At 45.1% G+C, this 14,526-nt stretch overlaps 1 pseudogene; it reads right to left on the minus strand.

The window, feature by feature from the left end:
* Positions 1–4,692: 4,692 nt before the first annotated feature.
* On the minus strand, positions 4,693–11,445 carry LOC112315766 (cytochrome c oxidase subunit 6B1-like; annotated as a pseudogene).
* Between the last annotated feature and the right edge of the window lie 3,081 nt (positions 11,446–14,526).

Here is a 14,526-nt window from a genome sequence, read left to right on the forward strand (position 1 = left end):
ACCGGTGGGAAAACATCTATTCCTCAGCAAAGTGAACTGTGTGGGGTAGGCTGGGAATGTAGATTGGGACCAGACTGTGTTGGAGAACTCTCAGTACTTTAGACTTTATTCTGTAGGTAACGGGTAATCATTGATGGTTTGTGAGTAGGAAATACGCAGCAAGGAGCACACAATGCATAAATGGTTAATCCAATGGCAGTTTGTGGAGTGAAGCTGGGGGGGAGGGAGGCCAGGTGGGGAAGGGTATTGTAATACGTTAAAGCCTGTAGAGGGAAGTGGGCGTGAGCATCAAATGGAGAGGATGCTGATACTCTAGAGAAACAACTGGCAGGTCTTTGTGACCAAACACGGGAGCTCAGGGACATGGAACATGGCCCAAGTGATTAAAAGGACAATAGAAACTGCAGAAACAGAGCAGGTGTCAAGAGGGGAAGCTTGTGCAGAGGAAATCAATTTGTTTTGGGGGCGTGTTGATTTGGGGATGAGGGCAGCATATCTCAGTGGAGTGATCAGTTAGCTGAATAGAAAGGAGTGAAGCTGAACATAGACTTAGAAGCCACCTAAATAAAGGAGATTCCTGATGGAAGTTTGTCATTTAACCTCTGAAATCTTCTTGCCAAAAAAAAAAAAAAAAAAAGAACTTGAATCACTAGCTCTGACTGCTGGAAACTGCAGTTTACTGGAAACTTGTGTGGGTGGAGGAACAGACGTGGCAAACAACAGCACATGGGACGTGACCAGCAAAACCTAGAACGCGGGATGTCCCACAGGACAAAGTTAGCTGGTGCTTCCTACACGTAGACTGCAAGGGGTAAAAAAAGAGAGGGAAAAGGAATCTAAATATTTTTAAAGAGCCACATCGATCAAGTGTGATTTGTGGACCCTTTCAGGATCCTGATCTGAACGAACCAACTCTTTAAGAAATTTATGAGACAATGGAGAAAATTTGATTTAATTGGGTATTTGCTGATATAAAGGGATTCTTTTCTACTTTTAGACATAGTGATATTTTGTGGTTAAGGCATTCATAAAGAGAGACCTTATAGTTTTTAAAATATATATTGCAGTATTTAGAGATGAACTGATATGATTTTTGAGATGTGCTTCAAAATAATCCAATGGGGAAAGAGCGTGGGGAATGGTGCAGACAAAGCTGGAGAGGCTATAAAGGGATGGGTTGAGGGTGTGGGTGTTGGTACCTGGGGATGGGAGACATTACACAATTCTCTCTATCATTACATGTGTTTAAAATGTTCTGTAATAAACAGGAAAGAAAGAAAGAAAGGAGGGAGGGAGGGAGGGAGGGGAGGGAAGGGAGGGAGGGAGGGAGGGAAGGAAGGAAGGAAGGAAGGAAGGAAGGAAGGAAGGAAGGAAGGAAGGAAGGAAAGAAGGAAGGAAGGAAAGAAGGAAGGAAGAAGTTCACCCCCTAGAAGTCAATAGTTGCTTGTGAAAGTAAATGGCTGGAGACAATCCTAGGACAGTCTCATTGAAGGTGAAATCAAGACAAGAGGAACAACAGCTAGAGTAAATGTACTACACTGGATTGGCCACAAGCATTGCTTTGGAATTGCGTAAGTGTAGCTTTCTTGTTCTTATTGGCTCTGTCCTCTTGAGCACATCATTTACCCTTGTAAGCCCACAGCCTTGCTTTCCTTTCTGTGAAGTGGGGGTAATAATTTCATCAGCCTCATAGAGTTAAGACAAAGGTTTGGTGAAATGATCCATACAAAGCACCTTACATCCTGCGTGACACAAAATAAGTGCTCACTGAACATTAGCAATTTACATTGTTATTTTATTACTGATTAGACTCTTCACAAAAGATAAGCAAAGAACCATTTATGCAGTATGACACAAGCAAGAGAAAACTTTGATGAAAGGGCAATGGCAGTGGTGTCGTGTTACACCAAGGAGTAATTTGGAGGTCATTGATGACATCAACACGTTAATTTCAAAAACGTGGCGGTGGGTGCACCACAACAACGAGGAATTAACCAAGAGCCCTGGTGAAGCAGTGGATGCTGTGTGGTCCTCATGTGGTGATGAAAGAAAGGAAGGGGCTAGAGCAGCAAAGACAAGGGTGTTTTTTCCCAAAGTAAGGGAGCTCTTGTACGTGGCAGGAAGGAGCCTATTGGGAGGCAGCAGTGAGGGATGCTGAGCCGCGAGCAGAGCATCCTCAGCGGAGGAAGGCATATGGAAGGCTGGCCCTGTGGTGAGGTTAGAGATTCGGGGAAGCTGATTTACAGTGAAGAATAAAAACAGGACAAAGCCTGGGAAGAACCCGGGTTTCTGAGGACCCTAGAAGGGACTGTGAAGGAGGAAAAATAATGGAAGGTAAAAAGATAGGAATGGGAAGGAAGAAGCACAGAGGAACACAGGAAGGAGAGTAAAAGAGAACAGGCGAGTGAAGGGCTTGACATTTGGGCTAGTGGCTGAGATGACAAGGCTGGTTTGATAAACCAGAGCAGGTTTACGAAGGGCAGACTGGGGTCTCCAGCAGGCAGCATCTGCACTCCGCCCCTTGCAGAGATTGTTGTGTGGCCTTTGACGATTACCTCCCCTTGGAAGGTTGGAGAAGGGTGTCAAGTGACACCCAGTGCTAACCTGCGTCCACAGTGGCCCGTGGTAGAATAGAGACCTCCAGCTTCCTGGGGTGGAACTGCAGGTGCTTGATGAAAGGAAATGCGAACACTCCCCCGAGGGGCCGAAGGAAAACCAGGGCAGAGCAAATCCAGGCAGCGAGATTCAGGGGCCAGGCTAGACGAGCTGAGGTGTGAACTCCTCCCTCTGTTACTGTTGAGCCCTTCTCTCTGCTTGCACCCTCACCTCCACTCCCCTCGCCCCAACTCTGGGCCTCATCCTAAGGACAAGGTGATAGCACTTGGGTTTTGTCTTTTTTTCCCTTTCCATTTCTTACCTGATCACACAGGAAAAAACCTGGAAATTTAGAGACTTGCTTGGTATAAAACTCCTGGGTCTAAATGTCATGCTCATTCGACAAACGAGATTAAGAGATGGGAAGAACACATTTGAAATCTAGGTTCATCAGAATAAGTAGTCCTCCCTTATTTTGCTTTTCATGGTTTCAGTTACCTGTGATCAACCACAGTCTGAAATATTAAATGGAAAATTCCAGAAATAAACAATTGATAACTTTTCAATTGCAAGTCATTCTGAGTAGTGTGATGAAATCTTGCACAGTCCCACTCCTTTCCATCCGGGATGGGAGTCAGCCCTTTGTCCAGTGTCTTCACACTGTAGACGCTCCCCGCCCGGGAGTCACTTAGTAGCCGTCTGGGTGATGAGATCGACCGCCAGGCATCACAGTGCTTGTCGTCAAGTCACCTTATCTTACTTTCTAACGGCCCCAAAGTGCAAGAGTGGTGATACTGGCAACTCGGATATGCCAAAGAGAAGTCCTAAGTGCTTTCTTTAAGTGAAAAGGTGAAAGTTCTCAACTTAATAAGGAAAGAAAAAAATCGTATGCTGATATTGCTAAGATCTATGGTAAGAATGAATCTTCTGTGAAATTGTGAAGAAGAAAAAAATAAATTCATGCTAGTTTTGCTGGCTCACCTCAAACTGCAAAACTTAGGGCCACAGCACATGGTAAGTGTTTCGTTAAGATGGAAAAGGTGTTACATTTGTGGGTGGGAGGCAAACAGAAACACGTCCTGTTTGACCGCGTGTGCTGTGCCAGAAAACCCTGAGTCTGGAGGGCGGGCAACAGCAAGCCATTTCCCGCAGGTGAGGGGTGGTGCGCGGCTCAGGGATAAGTTGGACTAAGATGTATTAAAATTGCTGGAGAGCGTTGTTATAATTATTTTATTATTCATTGTTATTAATCTCTTCCTGTGCCTAATTTATGAATTAAACTTCATCATAGGTATGGATGTTTAAGAAAAAGCATTTTATATAGGGTTCAGTGCCGCGTGAGATTTCAGTCACCCACTGGGGGCCTTGGATCATATCCCCACGTGGACAAGGGCAGACAACTGCATTTATAAATCCTTTAAACTCAGGTACGGCCTGCCCTTCTTTTTGTCTCCCCAAGTTCACTTCTCTTCTTCCTTACCAGTAGAATGTTTAGCTGGGCACATGGCTGCTAAAATAAATACTGTATCTCAGCCTCCCTTGCAGCTAAGTATGATTGAGTTGGCTCAACAGTGTGTAAGCCAAGCAGTATGTTGGATGTGAGCTGTTGAGGAAGACAGTAGCTAGAAAGACAGTAGGTAGGTGCCCTTCACCCTTTCTTTATTCCTTCCTTTCACGCTGCTGCCTGGAGTTCAAGTCTATCCTCCTTCTCAGACCACAAAGGCAGTGGCACAACCTGGGGAGAGGGGAAGTGAAGCTGAAGAAAATTGATCTCCGCAGATTGGGAGTAAGACACCTATCAGCCCAACGCTGTCTATACTTGAACTTGTACAGAATAAGGATAAAACCTCTACTTGGTTAATGCTAATGTTACTTGAGGATTTTCTGTTATGTGCAGCCAAACCTAATTCTAATTGATATACAAGTATTAAAATTAACTAGTCATTGGTTTAAAAACTAGATTAAGTAAAAGGGACCTATAAGAATATAACAAATCACAGAAGTAAAATTGTAAGCCAAATTCTCATCTATTAGACCAAACCTGTAACAATTTTTTTATACTTCTCCAACAAGTATTTATTATTAATTAAGCCATGATTCAAGATCTTAGGGAGGGACGTACCCAGGTCCCCCTTCACCTCCCTGGAGGAAGGATGGAAGACAGAGGACAGGTGGGGAGCAGCCAGTTCACATCTTCCCAGGAAAGGTGCCTTCTGCCCGGCGGTCATCCCAGGCCGACGCCCAGGACATGGGGCAAAGGGACTTGTACACATGCCGGCACCTTTCCAGCATGGAGACATCCCCCGCTTAGCGGTCATTGCCTTCTCACGGAGGTGGACATCCAGGTAGTTCTGCGGCAGTTCCTGGTCTGGCTGTGGGTGGGGAAGCGACTATCCAAAGGGGCAGTGCTGTAGTTTTTCATTTTGGTCTTGATGTCTTCTGTCATGTTGTCGACTCCTAAAGACGCCCGGAAGTCACTCGCAGTTCAATGTCCAAACCTGTAACAATGTTTTAAAAAGTATACTCAGTGACTTATTAAGCCAATTTTATTGTTGCAGGCCCCGTATCAGATTCTGAGGATGCCATAATGAATAAGCCATCATCCCTGCCCTCCTGAGTCTCACACTGGGGAAACTGTAGTATAGTTACGATAGTAGGAATAAGCAGAGGGTGCTGTGGGGGTGCACAGGCTCCTCCTGCAGCCTGGGGTAATGCTAGCGAATGCTTTCTCAGAGCTGAGGTCCCACCAGAGACCTGAAGGACCAATAGCAGTTTGGCAGACAAAGCAGAAAGAAGCAGATGCTGGGCAGTGAGATCTGCTGGTGCAGAAACTTGGAGCAGAGGGAACACAGACTTCTGGGGGCAGTGCAGGAAGGGCAATTAGAGATGAGGGTTGTTCCCACAGAACCATGCTGGAACATGACACGACTGCGCTCTACTTATTACATAAATAGAGGCCTAAAACTGATATAGAGGCAATAGAGAGGCCTCAAGTGATACGGAACGGGGCTTAAAGAGATTCCCTTTCTGAAGAGTATAAGAGGAAGTCACCAACGGACTTGCAGAAAAGGACTGCTCAGCTTCCCTTTGGGCCCAGTTGGGGTTGCAGACAATTAGCTGATGTGTAGTGCTACCAGTTCACACAACTGCATGACACCCTGAGGGACAGAGTGGGTGCTGGGGAAGGGGCTGAGAGAATGGGGTGTCCCTGGGATTGAAGTGCGGATGTAGTAACAGAGAAGTCACGGGGCAGGATGGAGGCTGTGGGTGCAGGCTACATGTGGACATACTTCATAGAACTGGGCCGTTCCAGGCAATGTCCGCACTGAACACAGGGCACAACCTAGGGGTGGAATAACAGCTCCAGAGTGCGGGCAAAGGGGCAGAGAGAGAGCGAGTTTTGCTTGACAAGAGCTGGGGGAATGCAGATTCTAGCCCAGGTCCAACAGTGTGTGTGTTGAGGCAAAATGAGGAGTGTTCCTTGGGGAAGCCTACGGAGGGGGTCCGGTCATGCAGGGAGAGACTGAGGATCCATCAAAACTCAAACAAGTGCACAGAAAAGTCAGGGGCAGGGCACTAGGCACATCACACGAAATAGGTCTTCAGCCAGGGTTCCCACCGTGGGCTTCCAGGTTGGCTTGTTTGTTTAAAATATTTTTGTGGTAAAGTATACAAAATATAAAATACATCATTTTAAGCATTTTAAAGTGTACATTTCACAGTGGAAAAAATACAGTAAAAGTAGAACGGAAAAAATTATAAAGTGTACAATTCAGTGACCTTAATTATATTCACAGTGCCGTGGAACCATCAGCGCCATTCATCTCCAGAATCTCCATCGTCCCAAACTGAAACTCTGCACCCATTCAAAATAACTCCCCACACCCTCTCCCCCAGCCCCAGGCCCTGGTAAAATCTGTTCCACTTTCTGCCTCTGTGAATTGGACTATGCTGGGTAACTCACATAAGCGGAATCATACAATATTTGTTCTTTTGCATCTGGCTTATTTCACTTAGCATAATGTCTTCAAGTTTCATCCCTGTTGTAAATGTCACACGTTCCTGTTTCTTAAGGCGGAATTATATTCTGCTGTATGTATATATCACCTGTTGTTTGGCCACTCATCCGTGGACATTTGTGTTATTTCCACCTTTTGGGAGCTGCCCTGTTTTTCAACACCTGCGGTAGAGGCTTAATTACAGCGGAAAGAGTTGGGAGAAAAGTTAGCAGGGAAAGGGAGCAACCCAGAGCAGTACAGGGATGTAATCCATTCTCTCTTTTTCCGAAGGTGGAAATCAAAGTCTATAGACAGTCTGAATGGCTCTAAGTCACAAAGAACTCAAGTCTCCTGAATTCAGACTGCCTTTCCTTCCAGTGCCGTGTTTATCACCCTAGTAAACATGGGAAACCAACCTAAACAGACCATGTGTGGCAACCTAGTCTGAATTCAGCTGGATTCCATGGCAGGAAGGAAAATGGGTAAGGCCAGACAGACAGACCCTGGGAGTCTGAGAGCAGAGGCTGGAATCCCGTGGCACAACACCTCACCGGCACAGAAATGAAGCTGGACAGACTGTTCCCAGGCAAAACTGTCAAAGTATTTTGGGGTCCCACCTCACTGGGCCGTTGATCCTTTGTCTCTTTCTCCCTGTGCTGTTCACATTCTCTTTTGTCAGGTATCCATCCTCTTCCCTTTCTTGGTCTCAGTAGGATAAGAACAATCTCCACTGAGCAGGGAAAGATTATTTAGGTGTTTGTTAACTTAAAGTGCCATCATCTACACCTCTCCCCGGGAGATTTATATTTTAAGGAGCAACTTTAGGAAATTAGTAAAATCTTTAGGATTCAAAAGAATGAATCTCTAATGGTTGAATGGCAGAGGGTGAGGGTGACCTACGCAGGCAGGTGTTACCTTCCCTGCTTGCTGGCGGGGTGTGTTAGAAGGCCGCACAGAGAAGCGGCTGGGCGCTGCCTACCCAGCTCTCCTTCCCTCGCAATAAATGTAGTCTCCCTCACACATGCATTTGGGCTCTGTTTTTTTTTCTTTCTCAGAACTCAATTTTTTTCTTTCTATTTCTCTCGATTCCTTGAGAGAAAATGCATTTGTATTTATTTCACTACCCAGAATAGCTTTCTGCACATAATAAGTTCTCAAACCTGCGAGGATGATTAACCGCTGGCCAAACATTTCAAACTTAAGTGAAGGGATCAAAGATAATAGACGTGCTTTTTTGTTGCTACTTTATCCTTTGAATTTATCATGGGTCAATAATAACAAATAATACTGGCATTGAAGAATATCTTCCTCTTTTAACCTTTGATAGTAGGTAGGTATTGAGCAAAATACAGTGCATTAAGTATCTGCATTGTTCTTATCCATTTTTATTAGTTTGTCTGTCATCTCACATGCACTCAAATATCACCTTGCTCTCAAATAATGTGCTGAGCACAACAAAATCTACAGTGTAGCAGAATCTTCTGTACTTACGACATGATTATTTTTTATACAGAGTGCCCTAGTTGCCTCTAATATCCACTATGACCCATAAACAAATGCAAGTTTACATGAACTCCCCTTAGAGAATCAGGTTGGGTTTTTTTTTTTAAGATTTTATTTATTTTTAGAGAAAGAGAGGGAGAGAAACATCAGCATGTGGTTGCCTCTCGCATAGGGGTACTGGGGACCTGGCCCACAACCCAGGCATGTGCCCTGACTGGGAATCAAACCAGCAAGTCTTTGGTTCGCAGGCTGGCGCTCAATCCACTGAGTCACCACTGGCCGGGTCGAGAATCAGGTTTTATGAAAAAGTAATTTATTTCCTTCATATATATGTATATGATTTCCATGAAGACCAAATGTCTCCAAGTCCAAAGCAGAACATTTAGAACAATCCCAGTAACTGTCCGCTGATTTAGGGTTGGTGGTGCACATCATTCTCATTTGATGCTCTCAGCAGCACTAACAGGTGGTGGAGATGGCAAATCATTGCCAGATTTGTACATGTGGAAACTAAGTCTCAGATATAACTTGCAAAAGGGATAAAACTAGCTGACTTTGACCTCAGCCTTTTCACTCCAAATCCTACCCTCTTTCCACTACATTCTGTGCTAGTCGTCACTATCTGCATATCTCTACTGGACTGGCAGTTTATTTGAAATGCCCAATTGACTTGAAATCACAGCTAAAATCAACAAGTGTATCAAATGACAACCTTAGATCGAATCTTAACCATACTTCTTTCAAGTGGTCACCTATTCATATGCTGAAATAAGGCTGAAATGTATCTCATTGTGGATATACTCTTAAAATTAGCTGTTTTAAAAAATGTTTCACATCCTGGCTGTGTAGCTCCCTTGGCCAGTGTTGTCCCTATACACCGAGGTTGCGGGTTTGATCCCCGGGGAACATGGACAAGAATCAACCAAGGACTGCATGAGTAAGTGGGACAACCAATCGCTCTGTCTCTCACTCTCTCTCAAATCAATTTTTAGACTTCACAACTTCATACAGTTTGGAAGTAAGTCTTTTAAAGGTGTAAAAGCTGAAAAACAGTTTGCTAAAATGTAGGTGTACTTACAGGATTTTTACCAAACACAATGTCTAAAATGTTTCCAAAACTCAAAATGATCCAAGCCTACAGATACAAGAGAAGCCGTTTCTCCAGCATTTACTTCTCCTTTATAATTTGTTTATAATAATCATTTGGTGTGTCCTGTAAACGGATATGATACATATTGTGAGAATACTTCTCTTTAGAAAGAGTAAGTTATTATGCATCCTTTCTGCTTTAAATACTTTACATATATTACTTGTTTTTATTCATATTTAATCCCGTTTATTTTTTGCTTAGTTTACTAAAGAAACAAACTTCCCCCTTCCTTCTCTTAAAAACATTTTATTTCTTACTAAATCCTACTCTCTTCTACCAAAATATAACAAAGCCAACAGACTGGTTACACAGTAATGAGAAAACCAAGCAGGATCTCCTTCAGAGTGAGGCTGAAGGGAAACAATTTGTACTAGTTAAGATTTATTCCCCTATCCTACCCTCTAAATATTACATCTCTCAACAAAGAATTCGTGTTCAACTTTATTGAAAAGTGTGTAGCAGGGTGGTGTTTAGAAATAGTACAGATCTAAATGTACATATGTTAGTATTGCTAGCTGTGAGTGAACACAAAGAAAACGAGAATTTCAATTTGTCACAATGACATCTCACATTAAAAAAGGAAAAATATTAAGAGTATTAGGATTTCTTTAAAAGTCATTATCAGAGCAATGTCTTAACACTGCTAATTGCTATCCTAAAAGTTAATAATAAACAAGGAACCAGAACTCTGAGCTTCCACTCCTTCCCTCAATCATTACTGTAGCTCAGTTTTAAAGTTTCAGAGTCTGAGTTTTACATGAACATTTCTGCCCATTTGCATTGAACAGCCAGGCACTGTTCCAGAATTTCACTTCATAAACCACACACACTAGTTCTGCTAAAAGATATTTTTAGTAATTGTGACAAAAACATCATTGGTTTGAGTAAAATTAATTATATCATGTTTTCTTAAAAATGTTATTCTTATAAAGAAACTTGTAACTAAGAGAGGAGAAATTCAACACTGAAAAATACAGGAACATAACATGAATCTAATATTAGTAGATACCTAAGGCCACTCGTTATTTTTGCTTTCCTGTGCCCATCACTGAATATTCTAAAAGGGTTATTGGGCGTCTGGCCAGTATCGCCAAGACCAGCCTGGGAACTGGGGACAAAGGCGAGCAGGATGCAGCCCCTGCTGCGAAGGCGTGGGATGGAACTGACTCTCAAGCAGGATGACAGGCGGCCGCAGCGTGTGGCTATGGGTGCACAGTAGAGGTAGGGGGGCAAGGGCGCCCCTAATCCTCACTTTGGGCAAATAGGCGAGGGAAGGGGAGACAGCCCCCTCCGATGAAAGGAGGAGGAGGCAGGGGAGTGTTGCAGAAGCTAGAGAAGATTGGGCATGCCTGGAGAAACGAAAGCATTTCAGGTACATTGGAACCAGGGGAGGGATGGGAGGTGCTAAAGATCCAGCTGGGGACAAGACATAAACGAAAACAAGAATAGGGGGACCTTATAAACCAAATTTAAGGAGATAGAATTTTATCCTGAGGGAAACTGAGACCCCCTAAGATTTAAACGGGAGCAACACGATCGGATTTACTTTAAAATAATCTGGTTGAAAGGTCGAGAGGGGGGAGGAGCAAAGCCTGACGTCGAGAGACTGCCGAGCAGGTAAGGGGGTAATCCCGGAGGAAGACGCTGGGGGCCTGCACCCGAGAGGTCTGAGCGTGGTGGGGACGACAGCCAGACGACAAGATGCAGGGAAGCAAAAAGGATCCTGGCCTTAGTGGCGGGAGGATGGAGTGAGGCGCTGGTGACCTAACGCAGCTGCTAAAACGGGAAACGCGGGAAGTTTGGAGGGAAAGTGTGGAGTGCCGTTCAGTTCACATCAATACTGAGATTTCGGTGGCACTCAAATTAAATATGCCCGGACCTCAGGACGGGCTGGTCCGCAAGGGGGCTAATGGGAAGGCAGCGGGAAGGTGGCCGGGAAAGCTCCCCAGGGGACCCTCACGCGCAGGGCGGGACGACGCTCTTAGCCACTTCTTCGAACACACACCGAATCACACACCGAATCACACAGCGGGCTTCCAGACGGGTGGGCGAGGGCAATGCTCTGGTTTTGCAGGTGGGGAAAAGGCGACCCTGGAGTCGGGGGCTTGGCCGTGACCGCCGGTCGGCCAGCCCAGCACAGCCCCCTCCGCCCCACACTACCCCACTCCGCGTGCCCGATTGCGGGCAGATGTGCCCAGGAATTTGGTAGCACAGGTCACAGGAAAGGATTTTGTAAATGTTTTGTGTTCCTTTTTTCCAGCCCCCCAAGAAACACTTTGCGATCAACTTTCACTTTTAATAAATATCACCAGAAATTAAATAGATGTATCCACTGTCCTAAAAACAAACAAAAAACTCGGGCAGGAATATTTTCGAATGTATCTGTACCAGTAAGTAAGTACACAAGTTCTCCAGCTTCTCTGTGCTGCATAAACAAATCTTGACAGATTCTGGCTTTAGGCTTGTGACCTCGGCACGGCCGTCTGGGTTTTCCAATCTGGAGGACTTGCCTACCGGCCCCCCACCCCACGCCGTCCCTCCAGCTCCCCACACCCCCCCTGTCCCCCGCCCGCCCCACCACCTGCTCCCGGCGCCTCCCGCGCTCTCCTCCCGCCAGCTCGCCCTGGAGTTCTCACACGCGGCCCGCACCCCTCCCCGCCGCTCCTGCCCGTTCACTTAGAGGAGCTTAGGAGCCGGTGCCAGCAGCCCAAAGCCCAGCTCCGCAGGCGCTAGGGCCCTCCCGATTTTCCCCGCCCGCCTCCGGGAGCAGCGCCCCCCACGAAGTTCTCCCTCCCACACCGCCCCCTGCGAGGACTTTGGAGGCGGTCCTGGGCTAGCGGGCGCTGATTGGCTGCCTCCTCAGCGCCCCGCCCCTGTGCACGCGCAGGCGGTGGAGCGGGCTGGAGCGGGCACGCGCTGCGCGGCCCCGAGGGCCGAGCGTCCGTGACCCGCGTGCGAACCCCGGTATCCTGGCCCGGGTGTTCGCAAGGTGGGGGCTCCCCGCGGTGGCGGGGCGCAGAGGGCTGGAGGCTCGCGTGGCGCCGGAAGTCCCCTCTGGCCCCGGTGGAGCTCCCCAGCCACAGCTATCCGGATGTCCCACGGGGATTGGGAGCTGCCAGAGGGGCCAGGGCCATCGCGGTCGCCAGCCCGGTAGCCCGGATGTCTCTACCCTCCCCGGGAGGGCCGCCGACGCTCTGACGGGCCCCAGGCGGAGGCTTGTCTTAAAGGGACAGCGCTGTGTTCAAGCCAGAGGGGGCGGTGCGTCCTGCCCTTGTACGCGACCCCTGCCCCGAGGGAACGCCCCGCCCCGGCGCCCCACCGCCGGGCGCCCCCCTCCTCCAGGTGGGGCGCAATTGGAGCGCGGCGCGCGGGGCCTGGGGATGGCCGCAGATGGCTGCCTCGAGGCCAGGTTTTTCTCTGGCCGCGCCGTGGCCAGTGGCGCCGCGCGGCCGGGAGGCTCCAGCCTGTGATTGGCCCAGGCCACAGTGAATGCAGGACATTGTCTGGTCGCTGCAGTCGCTGTCCTTGCCCGCTGCCCTCTCTCAGATCAAAATGGGTGCGGAGCAAGGTCCCTGGACGGCCCTGGTCCCCACTCTCCTGGGATTCCCCTGGATAGTGGGAAAACATAACTTAAAAGATTATGGATTTTAAGAATGGCATAAAGGTGCTGTTTCAAAACATTATCAACGAGGAAATAAGATAATTGACATAAAGGTTTCCTTCCTTTAAGGTTAAAAATATTGAGGTAATTGAATAAAGTCAACTGTTTTAAAATGGCTTAGTTTTGTCTTCAAGATTTCTTTAATTAGGGCCTATAATAATTCATCTGAATATCCCCTTAAGAGTTTTTAAATATATATATTTCATATCTATATATCTGCATATATATATGTGTATATATATGGAATCACCTTGTTCTGGACAGTAGAGCCTACTTGCGTTTCAGTTTCCACGTGTGTAAAAAGACTATGTTGAACTGATAGCTTTCCAAGTTTGTTTCCTTAGTTAAAATAACTAATTCTGGACTTAAAATCCTGTGTATTGAATCATATCTCAAGACCTTGGAATAGATGAGACCTTTTAAAGAGCCCCTGAGGACATCATAGTTCTCCACAGACTTCCTTTGAAAATAGGTGGGAGTTATTTAAGCAGAGTTGTAATCTTTTAACGTGTAATTTTGGAGTAAAGGAAAATGAGAGCAGTAGAGAAATGTGGAGATCGGTTATTTGACAATGTGAAGAGCAAGGTTTTCTTTTATCTTAAAAAGTTTTCCAGGTGATGGAATATTATAATAAAGAATAATAACCATCTTTCCTATTTTGTCCCTAGTATCAATGGAGTAGAAAAATGGCAAAAGAAATAAAAGATACACCGAAATATACATGAAAGAAAAGATAAACAAATAGAGTTTTGAAAAAAATTAAGTTGGTATTTGCTTTTTTAAAAAACTAGGAAAAATTATTGCAGAATTAAGAGCACGCTTGTGTTGATATAGATAATATTTTATAGCTTCAGTTACATGCCCTTTTCAACATTAAAAAAAAATCAGTCATTTCATTTAACTGAGCAATCAACAAAAATGAGAGACTTGGAAATGACAAATAAATGAAGGAAGGAAAGCATTCAGAAAAAAAATAAGTTTAATGGACATGATTCATTGTAGGAGACATGACCTCATTCCTTATTAGAGGGATTTCCACTAAACCAGGTTTAATGTTAAATAAATTTATTTTACAGACTTTCCTCACAATTATACTAATTTGATTTGTTTTTCTCTTGGTATTATAAAGTACAGAGATACAAGAAGAAATTTTTAAATATCGTTGCAGCTTCCTCAGATGACAATTGTTCCCAGGCTCCTCACGCTCACCCATCATAATAAAGGATTAAAAAAGCAGAAATCATAAGCATAAAGATTAGCTCTCTCCAGAAGTGAAATGTGGGTAGCTGTGTGGATGTCTGTGAGTGAAGCAAATTAAGTTTTGATTATTTAAAATTTTAGCATTTAAATTGTTGATTTGTATAATTAAATTGATTTTACTTAAAAGTGATTGAATAAATGATTAAAATGTAAAGATTAAGCTGAAATTAAGATGTTTGCAATAAACACAAGCAGCAGGTAATATGATACAAGCTATAACGTATGAAATGTCTTGCCAAATAAGTTTGAGATTTCCAGCAAGTCTTTTCCTTAGGATTTTTGCTTTGGTAGTTGATATATAACTATAGATTAATCTATATAGAGTGATAATATTTATGGAACACTTGGTATATGCCAAA

Source organism: Desmodus rotundus, chromosome 8, assembly GCF_022682495.2.
Source record: "Desmodus rotundus isolate HL8 chromosome 8, HLdesRot8A.1, whole genome shotgun sequence".
In the NCBI taxonomy this organism is placed as follows: Eukaryota; Metazoa; Chordata; class Mammalia; order Chiroptera; family Phyllostomidae; genus Desmodus; species Desmodus rotundus.